Source organism: Hemicordylus capensis, chromosome 4 (genome assembly GCF_027244095.1).
Source record: "Hemicordylus capensis ecotype Gifberg chromosome 4, rHemCap1.1.pri, whole genome shotgun sequence".
Lineage (NCBI taxonomy): Eukaryota > Metazoa > Chordata > Lepidosauria > Squamata > Cordylidae > Hemicordylus > Hemicordylus capensis.
In genome coordinates this window covers 304,456,352-304,469,334 of record NC_069660.1, presented here as the reverse complement: position 1 = coordinate 304,469,334, position 12,983 = coordinate 304,456,352, and positions in this window count along the sequence as shown.

Sequence of the window (12,983 nt, the reverse complement as noted above, 5' to 3'; positions counted from 1 at the left end):
CAAAAACAAGCAGGAACACAGCTGGGTAGCTCACCAAAGCACAACGTTGCTACCAGCAATGCAGCTGGGGTGAAGCCATCTTAAAGAGGCTGAAGCCATGTGCTTTCAATCATGGGTCCCTGACTCAGCAGCTCTCCTTGTTAGTCGGGCCTTTCTGCACGTGCGTCTCCTTATCTCCTCCTATCTCTTTGACTGACGCCTCTCTACAGCGGAGATCGGCTGCACAGGAGCTGTCGTACTAGGCTCTGTTTCTTTTTCAACATCCTATGAGTCGGTCCCACTTGTCTCTGCAACTTATTGCCTTTGAGGTTGCTGCACTCCCTCCTCTGCTGTCACACTGCCTGTCTCCTCTTCATCCTTGGAGTCCGATAGCATGCCCATGACACCAGTTCACCTCAAACCGGGTCATGCACACCCTAAATTTAACAGATGTAGCTTCCCCAATCACTTTAATCATGCAACTGATGAATTCTGGACTGATGCCTGTCTATAGGCCAAGTGCTTTCCCAAAATGTGACTGTAACACATGGGGACTAGTAAATGGTGGATTTAAGCCTAGCCTTTGTCTCAGAGCAAGTCCACATGGGAGAAAGAAAAATGCTGATTCATTCCGTCCATGTTTGCTCAACAAAGGCTTTAAAACTTAACCTTTAAAACTTAACTGTTTCTTGGTAATCGCTGCCACCACACCCTAATTACAGAGTTTAACTCCTCCCTGGATTTGGGTGAGTGTTCAGGGAGACTCCCTTTCTTTTACCAAATGAAAAAAATACAAAAACCTCCCACATGCAGGCTACACGTGAAGAGCAAACTTGGTAGGTTGCTGAACAATTAACCTTGAGGCATGTTTGCACCAGAGTAAAACCCCTTTCTCCTGAGTTAAAAATCCACTCAGAGGCAGGTGAAATTACAAAGAATAAACAGAAATCATAGAAATAAAAAATAAATAAACAAACAAATAAATAAATTTACTTTTTAAAAAAGACTACAGACTGCTCCAGTCTGAGGCTGTAGCAGCTTCAGTTAGAAGTAACAGCAAACACTCAGTACTTTCCAAGATTACTTCCCAAAAACACTCCGCTGGTATTTGGAGGGGCACCTTTAAAGATCTTGGTTACTCAGTTGCATAGAACATAAATGCAAGAAAATACAAAAGAAAAACACCCCCAGTTATAAGGAAACTTTAAAAGCACCTTTAAAGGTTACAGAGACTTTTGCAATGTCCTGGATGGATAAAAAGGGCACAGGTACAATATTTTTACATTACAGATAAAACAGTCCAGTTGTAAGGATCTGCAAAGCACTAAACTAAAGAAATCTGACTCCAGCTACCTAACACACAGTTCCCTGGCTAAACCCTTCTCCAAAGCCAAGCCCTGGCTTCTTCCCTGAACTCTCCAAAACAATGGTAGAGACTTCAGGCCCCTGCAGAGTTCCAGGTTGCTGCCATGGCTTGGCTAGCCAACCTGTTGCTTCTCCTGCCTGGCTCCAACTGCACTCGAACAAAGGACCCCTTCACTTCCTGATGTCAGGCCCTCTTAAGTCCTGGTCACTGTGGGTTGAGTGGCTGATCCCGAGAGGTCACTGTCTGACAGACACGACAGGGTTCCCTTCTGGTTCACTCTTTAAGGTAAGGGAGGGGCTGATTGCTACAGTGACTATAATTAATGGTTTCTATTTTATGACCAATAGAATGTTTAGGCATTAACAAGGTAGAATGTCTTGCAGATTACGACCCCCAACAATGAGCACCTCTGTCTTACTTGGATTCAGCTTCAGTTTATTATCCCCAATCCAGCCCATTACTGCCTGTGGGCAGGCATTTAAGGGGCTAACACAATTTCCTGCTATAGATGACAAGGAGAAATATATTTGGGTGCCATCAGCGTATCGATAACACCCAGCACCAAATCTTCTGATGACCTCACTCAATGGATCATAGGAACATAGGAAGCTGCCATATTTTGAGGCAGACCATTGGTCTATCTAGCTCAGTATTGTCTTCACAGACTGGCAGCAGCTTCTCCAAGGTTGCAGGCAGGAATCGCTCTCAGCCCTATGTTGGAGAAGCCAGGGAGGGAACTTGAAACCTTCTGCTCTTCCCAGAGTGGCTCAATTCCATGAGGGGAATATCTTACAGTGCTCACATTTCTAGTCTCCTATTCATATGTAACCAGGATGGACCCTGCCCGGAGTCTTCAGAGTGGGCAGTATATTAAATGTTTCTAATAAATGTTTTTAATAAATATAGTAACTACCATTTATAAGAACAAATGTCACCAAGCACCACCATCTGAAATCTACCTGAGACACAGGAGCAGAACCACTGTAAAACAGTGCCTCCTATCCCCAAATACCTGGGGTGATCCAGAAGGATACCATGGTCGATGGTATTGAAAGCCGCTGTGAGATCCAAAAGAACCAGCAGAGTCACTCTCTTGTTGCTAGCAGTGCTTTTCTGCCGGCTCCCAGAAGCCCACCCCTGCTTGTGTTTGAGTCTCCAGGCTTGGAGATCTCACTCTTGACATGCTCAGGAGCCTCACATCATTGTGAGCTCTCAGTTTGTGGCACATGGGGATAGGTCGCTTAGTTGACAGTGGGCCAGTTGCCCCTAGATTTGGCCCAACAAGCAAATTGGAAAGGGGATCAGATGAAGCCCCCCCCCCCATGTGGAGATACCCTAGGTAGACCCCAGAAGTTAACTAAAGCAGATTAACTTCCTGGTAAGGCCACTCTGCAGTTGAAGTGAACTGCCTTAACCTCCCCTACTTTTGTAAAGGACAGCAGCAAGCTAATGTGTCAATTAACTCAGCAGGAAGAATGCAGATAAGGCTTGTGGAGGTAACTCTCCCCACTCACAAAAGAGGTTGAGTCAGCGATAAGGACCTCGAGATGTACCCATTAAATTAGTGATTGGATTACTGAACCCTCGGTCCATTTAGAGTTCCCTTTCTCGTATCTATGCACTCTATTGTCATGAGAATCAGCCCTGGCATGCCTCAGAAGAACATAAGAACAGCCCTGCTGGATCAGGCCCACGGCCCATCTAGTCCAGCATCCTGTTTCACACAGTGGCCCACCAGATGCCGCTGGAAACCTACAAGCAGGATTTGAGGGCATGCCCTCCTTCCTGTTGTTACTCCCCTGCAACTGGTACTCAGACACATCCTGCCTTTGAGGCTGAAGGTGGCCTATAGCCCTCCGACTAGTAGCCATTGATAAACCTCTCCTTGGCCATTGACACATTGTTACACTCTGGAAGAGCGAACAGCAACAATGGAATCCTTGCAGGTTCCACCCAGCACACCTATTCAGCAAAGAAGGAGAGCAGGAATGTTGCCTCAGGCCACGTTCCTGGATATATTAAACCCCAATTCCATGATTCAGTGTGCTCTTTGTGTACCATATACCTTGGAGTCACCAACTGCTTAGACGATTTACTGTTCAAAAGCCATCACGCCAGTCTGTGTCCAGTTCTTTACGTCACTTTCCAGATAGGCTTTTTTGCCTAGCCTGATCTGCCCAGTCTTCCTTGCCAATGTAGGAAGCTGGTTCCACGGAGGAGGCACCCATGTAGATTCACCTCTGTCATCTAACTCCTCTGGTCGTCTTACCCCTGCCTCTGACCAAGCTGTCCTTGAGGAACAAGGTCCTTTGGATTTTCCAGGAACCCCGAGGTCTCTTCGCCCAGATCAGGTGATGTGAACTTTTGCCCCTCACTGGGCCCATCTCTACCCGGATTCCCCTTTCTTAAATCCAACCACCTCCTTCTCTAAAGCCTCTTTCTCTTGCCCATCTGGGAATTAGGACTTTAAGCTAAATTAGGACTTTAAGCTAACAATTAGGATCTTAAGCTAAAACACCTCTCAGCAGTTTAATATCTTTAATAGGATCACTTTAACCACACATTTCTCTCTGCTGTACCCCTCCCTCCTATAAAACCTTCTATGGATTTTTGAAACGTCAACCTTGCCTCAGTCCAGTTATTTCGTGGGTCCACAATTTTGTGTAAATTTAAACTGACACGGAACTGTACCTTTCTGAGCTAATTTCCCCACGCAAGCCCTAACACAAATTTAGGGGTGTTCACCAATTACCCCTTGGCAGTTCCATTAACACTCCCTTTGTCAATTCCCTGGTGAAGGTCATCTGGTCCTATCCATCCCCAGCACAGCTTCCCTCCAGTGGCTGTTGCTGATGTCTATCTTATGTTTCTTTTTTAGATAGTGACCCATTTGGGGACAGGGAGCCATTTTATATATTCATTTATATCTATGTAAACTATTTTGGGAACTTTTGTTGAAAAGTGGTAAATAAATATTTGTCACATTTGTCATATTTGTATCTAGCAGGCTGTCCAAGGCCTTCTCAACCCCATAGCCTGCTCTAAATCTGGTTTGAAATGGATCTAGATAATCAGTTTCCAACCAGACTGCTGGGAGATGGCCAGCCATCACCCTCTCAATCATCTTACGCAACCATGGGAGGGTGGAGGCTGGCCTATAATTATTTATCACCAGGGAATCCTAAGCAGGTTTTTAAAGAAGGGGTATAACCACCATCTCCTTCAAATAAGATGGCATCCTGCCCTCCCTCAGTGAGGTATTAATGATATCTGCTAGGCCAGCTCCAACAACCTTCCTCTAAGATGAAATCAGTCATGTTGGGAAAGGATCCAAGAACAGGTGGTAGGCCGTACAGCTCCAAGCAGCTTGTCCATATCATCAGGAGTCACAAACTGAAACTGATCCAATCTAAACCCACAAGAGGGATTGCTGGACACCTCCCTAACTGGCCCTGCAGAAATATTGGAGTCCAGATAAGCCTGAATATGAGAGATTTTATCTGCAAAGAACTCATTTCATTAATCATAGTGAGACATTGTTTCTGGAAACAGAAGGGGTTTGCGTTAAACCCCTAACCCCTAACTATCTGGAACAGCTCTGCTGGATGAGAACTTGCAGACACAATATGCACAGAATAGAATTGCTTCCTTGCTGCATATGTTGCCACAGCATAGACCTTCAGATGGGTTCTATGCAGTGTCTTATCTCATTCATAATGAGTCTTCCTCCATTTGCACTGCAGTCATCTACGTTGCTGCTTCAGCTCCCATAGCTCTTCCATATACCATGGAGCTAATTTTGAAGCGGGTCAGAGAGGATGCTTAGGAGTGATTGGATCTACTGCCCTGGTAAATTATCTGTTCCAAATATCCACCAGCATCAACACAATCACCAGCAGAACCAACTCCAAAACCCTCCAAAGCCCTTTGGAATCCTACCGGATCAAAAGCCTTCTTGAGCGGACCAGCAGGGTGGGTGGTACACCAACAGAATACCCAATCTATCCCGAGTCCCCAGCCTAAGGTACATACAGGTGAAACTCGGAAAATTAGAATATCGTGCAAAAGTCCATTAATTTCAGTAATGCAAATTAAAAGGTGAAACTGATATATGAGACAGACGCATTACATGCAAAGCGAGATAAGTCAAGCCTTAATTTGTTATAATTGTGATGATCATGGCGTACAGCTCATGAAAACCCCAAATCCACAATCTCAGAAAATTAGAATATTACATGGAACCAAGAAGACAAGGATTGAAGAATAGAACAATATCGGACCTCTGAAAAGTATGCAGTGTACTGTGCTTGATTGGCCAGCAAACTCGCCTGACCTGACCCCATAGAGAATCTATGGGGCATTGCCAAGAGAAGGATGAGAGACATGAGACCAAACAATGCAGAATTGCGAAGGCCGCTACTGAAGCATCCTGGTCTTCCATAATACCTCATCAGTGCCACAGGCTGATAGCATCCATGCCACGCCGCATTGAGGCAGTAATTGCTGCAAAAGGGGCCCAAACCAAGTACTGAATACATATGCATGCTTATACTTTTCAGAGGTCCGATATTGTTCTATTCTTCAATCCTTGTCTTCTTGGTTCCATGTAATATTCTAATTTTCTGAGATTGTGGATTTGGGGTTTTCATGAGCTGTACGCCATGATCATCACAATTATAACAAATTAAGACTTGACTTATCTCGCTTTGCATGTAATGCGTCTGTCTCATATATCAGTTTCACCTTTTAATTTGCATTACTGAAATTAATGGACTTTTGCACGATATTCTAATTTTCCGAGTTTCACCTGTACACTCAATATAAGTCAATTTTCTCACAGGGATCCTGGTAAGGGAGATGTTATTCCTATGGACCACAGCCACTCCACCCCACCGCCCACTTCCCCATACCTGCTCAACAGCAGAGTACCCTGGGGAAAGAGGTTTTGCCCACATAGGACCACTAGCCTCTCCAAACCAGGTCTCGGATGTACAAGCCAGGTCGGCTCCCCATGGATGATTTTGACCTTATTTTGAACTGATCTGGCATTACAGAGGAGCATAGTTAGGTTCAGTGGTGAATTGGAACTACTTCCTGAGGCCTAAGAGATGACAAAGCAGCTGAATGGGGAAATAGTAATTAAGTTACTGGACTCCCTTCCCCTGTAATGGCATGCTGGCAGGCCAACTCTAGATCCTCTATTTTCCACCACTATGGAAATAGCTGCCACAAGCTCATTGAACGTGCCCCATCCTTAACAAGAGAGCCCAGAAACATCCCTGTGAACAGCTTGGAACAAACTACGAGATAGATAGATAGATAGATAGATAGATAGATAGATAGATAGATAGATAGGCAAGCAAGTTAACTGACTGACTGATAAAAGCAGAACTTTGTTTTTACTTGTTACCTGAAATACAGAAACAATCACAGTACATTTCTTGTCAAGCTGGGGTGGGTGGTGGGAAAATGATAATCCGTTTTCATACTCTGAATTAAAATACCAAACCTGGTTGTGGTGGCAGTGGCTTATAAGTAAAGAATATTTAAGTTTATTGATAACTGGGTTATGTGATTTTCAAAACAATTAGCTCCTCCTTTAATTGGACGTGTATGAATAAGGTATTCCATAGATAAAGATGGTCTCTTGTTTAATTAACCAATTACCCATTGTCTGCCATAGGCATTGGATAATTGCTCAAACTATATTTTTTCTTCTCACCAAAAATAGTGATGTATTGAGAATAGGGTTTTGGAAGTCACAACAGCTGTTCTCTTGGCTTCCATGATTGCATAGTAAACTGTGTGGAGGCTATTGCTAGGTATACCTATATATAAATAGCTGCACACATGAAGTAAAAAAAGATATGCATGCAGAAATAGCATCCTCCTCACCTGCAGTGCAGGGGCTCATGCATGGAGAAACAATTTTAGCTGATTTTACCTTCTCCCAGAAGCACTTTCTGCAGTGTAAACTTATGTCCCTGGAGGCTACGCAGCCCTCAAGGACATAATTCTGTACTGCACAGAGTGCTTCTCAGTTAAAATTGCTCCCCATGTGTGAGCCTCCATGCTTCAGAAATGAGGAGACGATTTCTGTGTGCCTTTTTTGACTGCATGTGTGCAACTTTAGTTAGGATGTTGGCCAGCAAATATGTTTATTTGAGTTAAAAAAAAAAGTCAGGGAAGCTCACTCACTTCCTCCACAGCATCCCCTCTGCTTTGCCATGCCTCACATCCTCTTCTTCTCCAGTTTGGAACTGTGTGTGCTGCTGTGCTGTTCTGCCAGCTGCCCTCTCCTTCTAAGGCAACTGAAGGAGGTGAATGGCAGGATGGAGCAGCAAGAGTGTGTTTTCCTTGGTCATTGGGATAAGGAAGAAGAAGAAGAAGAAGAGGAACAGCAGCTACAGCAGTATCTACTGGCTGGCTAGTTTGTTCACTTGCTCACTAGCCCACCCACAGGACCACAATGTGCTGGGCTGACTAGCAATCTTATAAGAGTGCTGAAATCTTTCCATATTGTCCAAAATTAGAAGAGTCATCCACTCACCCCAAGAAAACTCTAAAACTGAAAGAAAAATCACTTCGTTTTGCTTTTTAAATGGACTACTTGAAATTGTTTTGCCAATGTCATTGAAATTGACAACATAAGACTTAATAAAAGCAACACAACATTTGGATCATCTTAAACCACAAAGTGAGCTGAGTTGTAGTTTTTGACAGCTGTTGTCTAACAAAAAGTCAATATTTTGAAGATATGCACAATTTTCTTTATCCACCAGCAGTTGGGCAAGAAATCTGTCGGGCCCTTCCGCTGACTTCTGACAAGTCGAGACTCTTGGCACAGCAGCAGGAGCCAAGGCCATGACGAGCCCGATCCTGCTGGGAATCGGTGGCACCTGCCTCCAGAACATGGGGAGGGTGAGGAGGCTGGGGGGCCGTCCGTCCATGGCTGGGCCAGCATGGCCTGACAGCTGTCACTTGGCTGCAACAGAGAGAGATCTGCCTCTGCCCTTTTGGCAAAGGCACTACACGACTTCTCTGGATGCAGGTGCAGAGCCCAGGGAGACGGCCACCCTAGTGGCTGCATGGAGGAAGGGTAGGAAGGAGAACTGGCCAACCGAGGAAGAGCCAGGGGGAGAGGTTGGTCATTGCCCTGAATGTAGGGCATTATTTAAGGAGTGCTTGGACAAGGATGATCAAATCAGCAGAGATGGGGGCTGGCAGACCCTGGAGGCTTCCGGTGGGGAGCAGGGCAACCTTTCTCCCTGAGGACCAAGGAGGAGGAAGACCAGGGTGACCAACAATCTCTCCCCATCCCTCCCCACCCATCTGAGGCTTATTTAGCCTCATCAGTGAATGAGCAGTGGGGTGGGGTGGGGGGCAAGGAGCCGTCACAAAATCTATTCTTAATTGAAATGTAGATGGGGTATTGTAAACCATAAGGCACAATATCTTCCATTTCCCCTGTGCTACAAAGACCAAAACAGCCATTATATGGGAGACAGGAATATCTCCCTTACAAATGCTGGCCCCAGTAGAGTGCAATGTTATTACTGCCTACTCAAGCCATATCACATTGGATGAAGATGTCATGGACTCTGGCCTAAAGATTAGTTTGGCTAAATCTCAATTTGAAGACAGAAAACAGTTTGGGGAGAATCCATATTATCCTAGAACAGATTGTTGAGTGATTGGTCTTTCAAGAGCAAGTCAAGACAAGCTAATCTAATCTCCTTTTCTGAGGGTTACTACTTTAGAAGGTCACGGGTATGCCATGGATATAATATGCATGGATTTCAGCAAAGCATTTGACTAAATCATCCATGATATCTTTATGGACAAGATAGTAAAATGCAGGCTTAATGTTACTGTGAATTCACAGCTAGCTGAACAACTGTGCCCAATGACTTCTAATCAATGGCTGCACATCAACAAGGAGCGACGTATCAAGTGGAGTGTCCTGTGCCCTGTGCTGTCCAATATGTTTATAAATGCCTTGGAGGAGGGAGGCGAGGGAAAGCTTGTCAAATGTACAAAGAACGTGAAGCAGCAATGATGGTAGTGACAGCTAATGTGTGAATCTATCCACATCTAGTTGAATTTTGATTCTGCCAAAGGAGGAGGAGGAGGAGGAGGAGAAATGGCCTTATTTGTTAGCTGTGTAGCTCACATCACAACAATAAATACATCCAATTAAAACACAAAACAAACAAATTACAACATATAACAGAGAACAGAAAATACAAAATACAATAGAAAATATTTTGAAACTTCTTTTAAAAATCAATTTTAAAAAGTCTGAGTGAACCGAAAGGTCTTCCACCTGGCATCTAAAAGAACAAAGTCAGGTGAGCATGTAGCCACCCGCTTCACCTCATTTGCAGGGGCACTCGGATCAGGGCCTCCAAAGAAGGTCTAAGGTCAGAGTCGGGACATATAGGGTAAAGTGCTCTCTCAGGTAGCCGGGTTCCAAGCTGTTTAGGACTTTAAAGGTTAAACCAGCACTTGGTCTTAGCCACCAATACCTTAGAAGACAGAATCAAGATTCTAATATGTCTGGATAGAGTTGCACATTGGGCCAGAACCATCAAGAGAAAGTCCAACGGGGACAAATATAGAGTCCTGCACTTGGGTACACAAGTGTAGGATGTGGGAGAACTGACCTGTCAACAGCAATATAGGTGAAAAGGATCTAGGTGTCTTAGTGGACCATGAGTATGAGCCAGTCGTGTGATGCAGCTCTCGAAAAAGTGAATGCAAACTTAGATTTCATTAACAGAAGCATCGTGTCCAGAACATGAGAAATAATAGTTTCACTCTGTTCTACTACACTGATCAGACCTTACTTGGAACACAAGGTCCAGTTTTGGGCACCACTTATGGAACATTAACAAGGACCTATGTAAACTAGAATGAGCTCAGAGGAGGGCATCAAAGATGGAGAGGGATCTGGAAACCAAGTCCTACGAGCAATAATGAAAGGATCTGAATATGTTTAGCCTGGAGAAGAGAAGACTAATAGAAGATTTGAGAGTTGTCTTCAAATATCTGAAGACCTGTCACATAGAAGCAGGACCAGATTTGTCTTCTGTTGTTTCTCATGCCAGTTATGTTGTTTCTCACGGTAGGGATTCTCTCTACCCCTACTTATTTTCTTCATTATCTGCCTCACTCCAAGGGGATGCTGGGGAGAGGTGTGAACATGGGCCCCCTCTCCCCTAGCTACACCCTGGAGCAACTCTAATCTCAGCAGGAAGTCAGTCCCACAGCCCTGGGGCAACTACAGAGAAGGCCCGCCTCTGAGTGGCCACCAGACAAGCTGGTGGCCCCTCAGATGAGCCTACCCTGATTATCTCAATAGGCGGCAGGGTTCATAACAAAGAAGGTGTTCTTTTAAACATTGGGGCTAGTCTCACAACCAGGAGAAAAGGGAGCCTAGCCCAATTTCTCCTGGTCGTCTGCTAACAAGCGAGCCATGTAGCTCCCAACAGCAAACTACTCAAAATATCCCTCCCCTTAAACAAGGTTAGCCCCATTTAGTTGATTGTGTGTCACCATAGTACGGCTCCGCAGCATGGCAACACATGAGGAGATCCCCACTGGGAGGCTAAAACAAGCCTCCTGGTCTTGGGGGTCTCTCACACTCGCATGGGGCATCCTGGGACTCCCAGGGGCTGGGTGACCCCCCCGATCCCTTCAGCCCCCACCAGCTCCGTGATGGAGCTGGTAGTCATGTGGGCAACCAATCTGGCCGCCCAGGGCTTGGAGGCTGCTTGTGTGCAGGGAGAGCAGGCTAAGCCTTCTCTCCCCACACAACACCCCCCCGCCCCAACACTTCATACAGGTTGTGTGAAGTGCCTCAATGTTTGTGAAAGGTTGTTGTGAGGATGAGTCATATGTGCCATCTTCAGCTCCTTGGGGGGAAGGGTGGGGAAAATGAAACAGGCTTGTGCCCTGGATCTTTTTAGGAGCTAGCAACACACCTGAACCCCCCCCTCCCCCAACCAATATTCTAATCAAAATTGCCCCCTCGGCAGCTGCTAGCCACATGGTGGAAAATGGGGGCATTTAAATTGGGCATGTGGGAGAGAAAGGGTTAAATCAACATCTCTAGTGCAATTGCTCCAATTAACTTATGACACACACCCCTCTCCTGCAACTGCAGTTGCATTAAAATAAAGCCAAAAATATTTGAGAGAATCAGTCATGGACATTCTCCTTCATGCTTAGCGTGGCCATTAAATTGCCCTTAACCTACTGCTACATAACAACCAAATTTCCCCCCAATCCACAATGAAATGTGATTGTGGTCATTTATGCTCCAAACCAGCAGCTTCACATAAGAAGGAATGACCAATTTTAGTATTTTTGCTAAATTTTGTTCCTGTGCTATGGAAACTACTGAAGGGAACAACGTATTTTAAATTGCAAAATATGAACTCCTTTGTCCTCTTCAGTGATATCGCTTAGATATGCTGCCGCAGTAGCTTCCACTGCCAATATGCTCCATAAAGAGATATATAATCTGGTAATATGCCAATAATTTCCAGGAAAATGTCCGCATTGGAAAGCAATTCACATAATCATCTCCCTCTGCTAAATTCATGCAAATTAAAAAATGCAAGGCGCATTACAGCAGAAATTTTACCTCAGGGTGGAATTACACCCGTCATCTCTCTAGTCTTCCTTGCGCAGTGAGGGGGTGGGGGGGGGAGAGACACCATTTGTGTTTATTTAAACCTTTTTTACACATGTGCAGAATCTATTCGGGAAAGGAGGGACATATGAGAGGGCTTTCATGACTGAGCCCACAACAATAGCACCCAAAACAGAGGCTTTGTATTAAGTTGGGAGCAAGGGATGTTCCAGTATTATCTAGGAGCAGCTCAGCTTGAATAGGTAGAATGGACAGAGCCTTCCCCACAGAGCCAGCATGGTGTTGTGGTTAGAGTGTTGGACTAGGACCGGGAAGACCTGAGTTCAAATCCCCATTGAGCCATGAAGCTCACTGGGTGACTCTGGGCCAGTCATGTCTCTTTTAGCCTAACCTACCTCATAGGGTTGATGTGAGGATAAGCATAACCATGCACTCCACTCTGGGCTCCTTGGAGGAAGAGTGGGATATAAATGGTAAAATTAAAAAAAAAATAGTAGGCTGACCTGCACTATCCTCAGCACAGAGCAGTGCCCTGAACTTCTAGTAGTTTAGGATCAAGCAACACAACATGGAGCCATAACTCAGTGGTAGAACATCTGCCTTGCATAGTGAAGGTCCCAGATTCAACCCCTGGCATCTCCAGGGAATTTCTGGAAAGGACTCCTGCCTGAAACCTTGGAGAGGCACTGTCAGTCAGTGTAGTCAAAACACATCTAGATGGGCCAAGGGTCTGACTCTGTATAAGGCAGTTTCTTCTGTTCCTCTGAATCAGGCCTGCTCAACTTAGGCCCCCCAGCTGTTTTTGGACTACAACTCCCATAATCCCCACCCGCTGTGGTCAATAGCCAGGGATTATGGGAGGTGTAGGCCAACATCTGCAGGAGGGCCGAAGTTGATCAGTCCTGCTCGGAATGAACAGCCATGATTGCTACACCACAATGCTTCTTGCGGCTCTTCTAGAAGTCATGGGTAGCATAC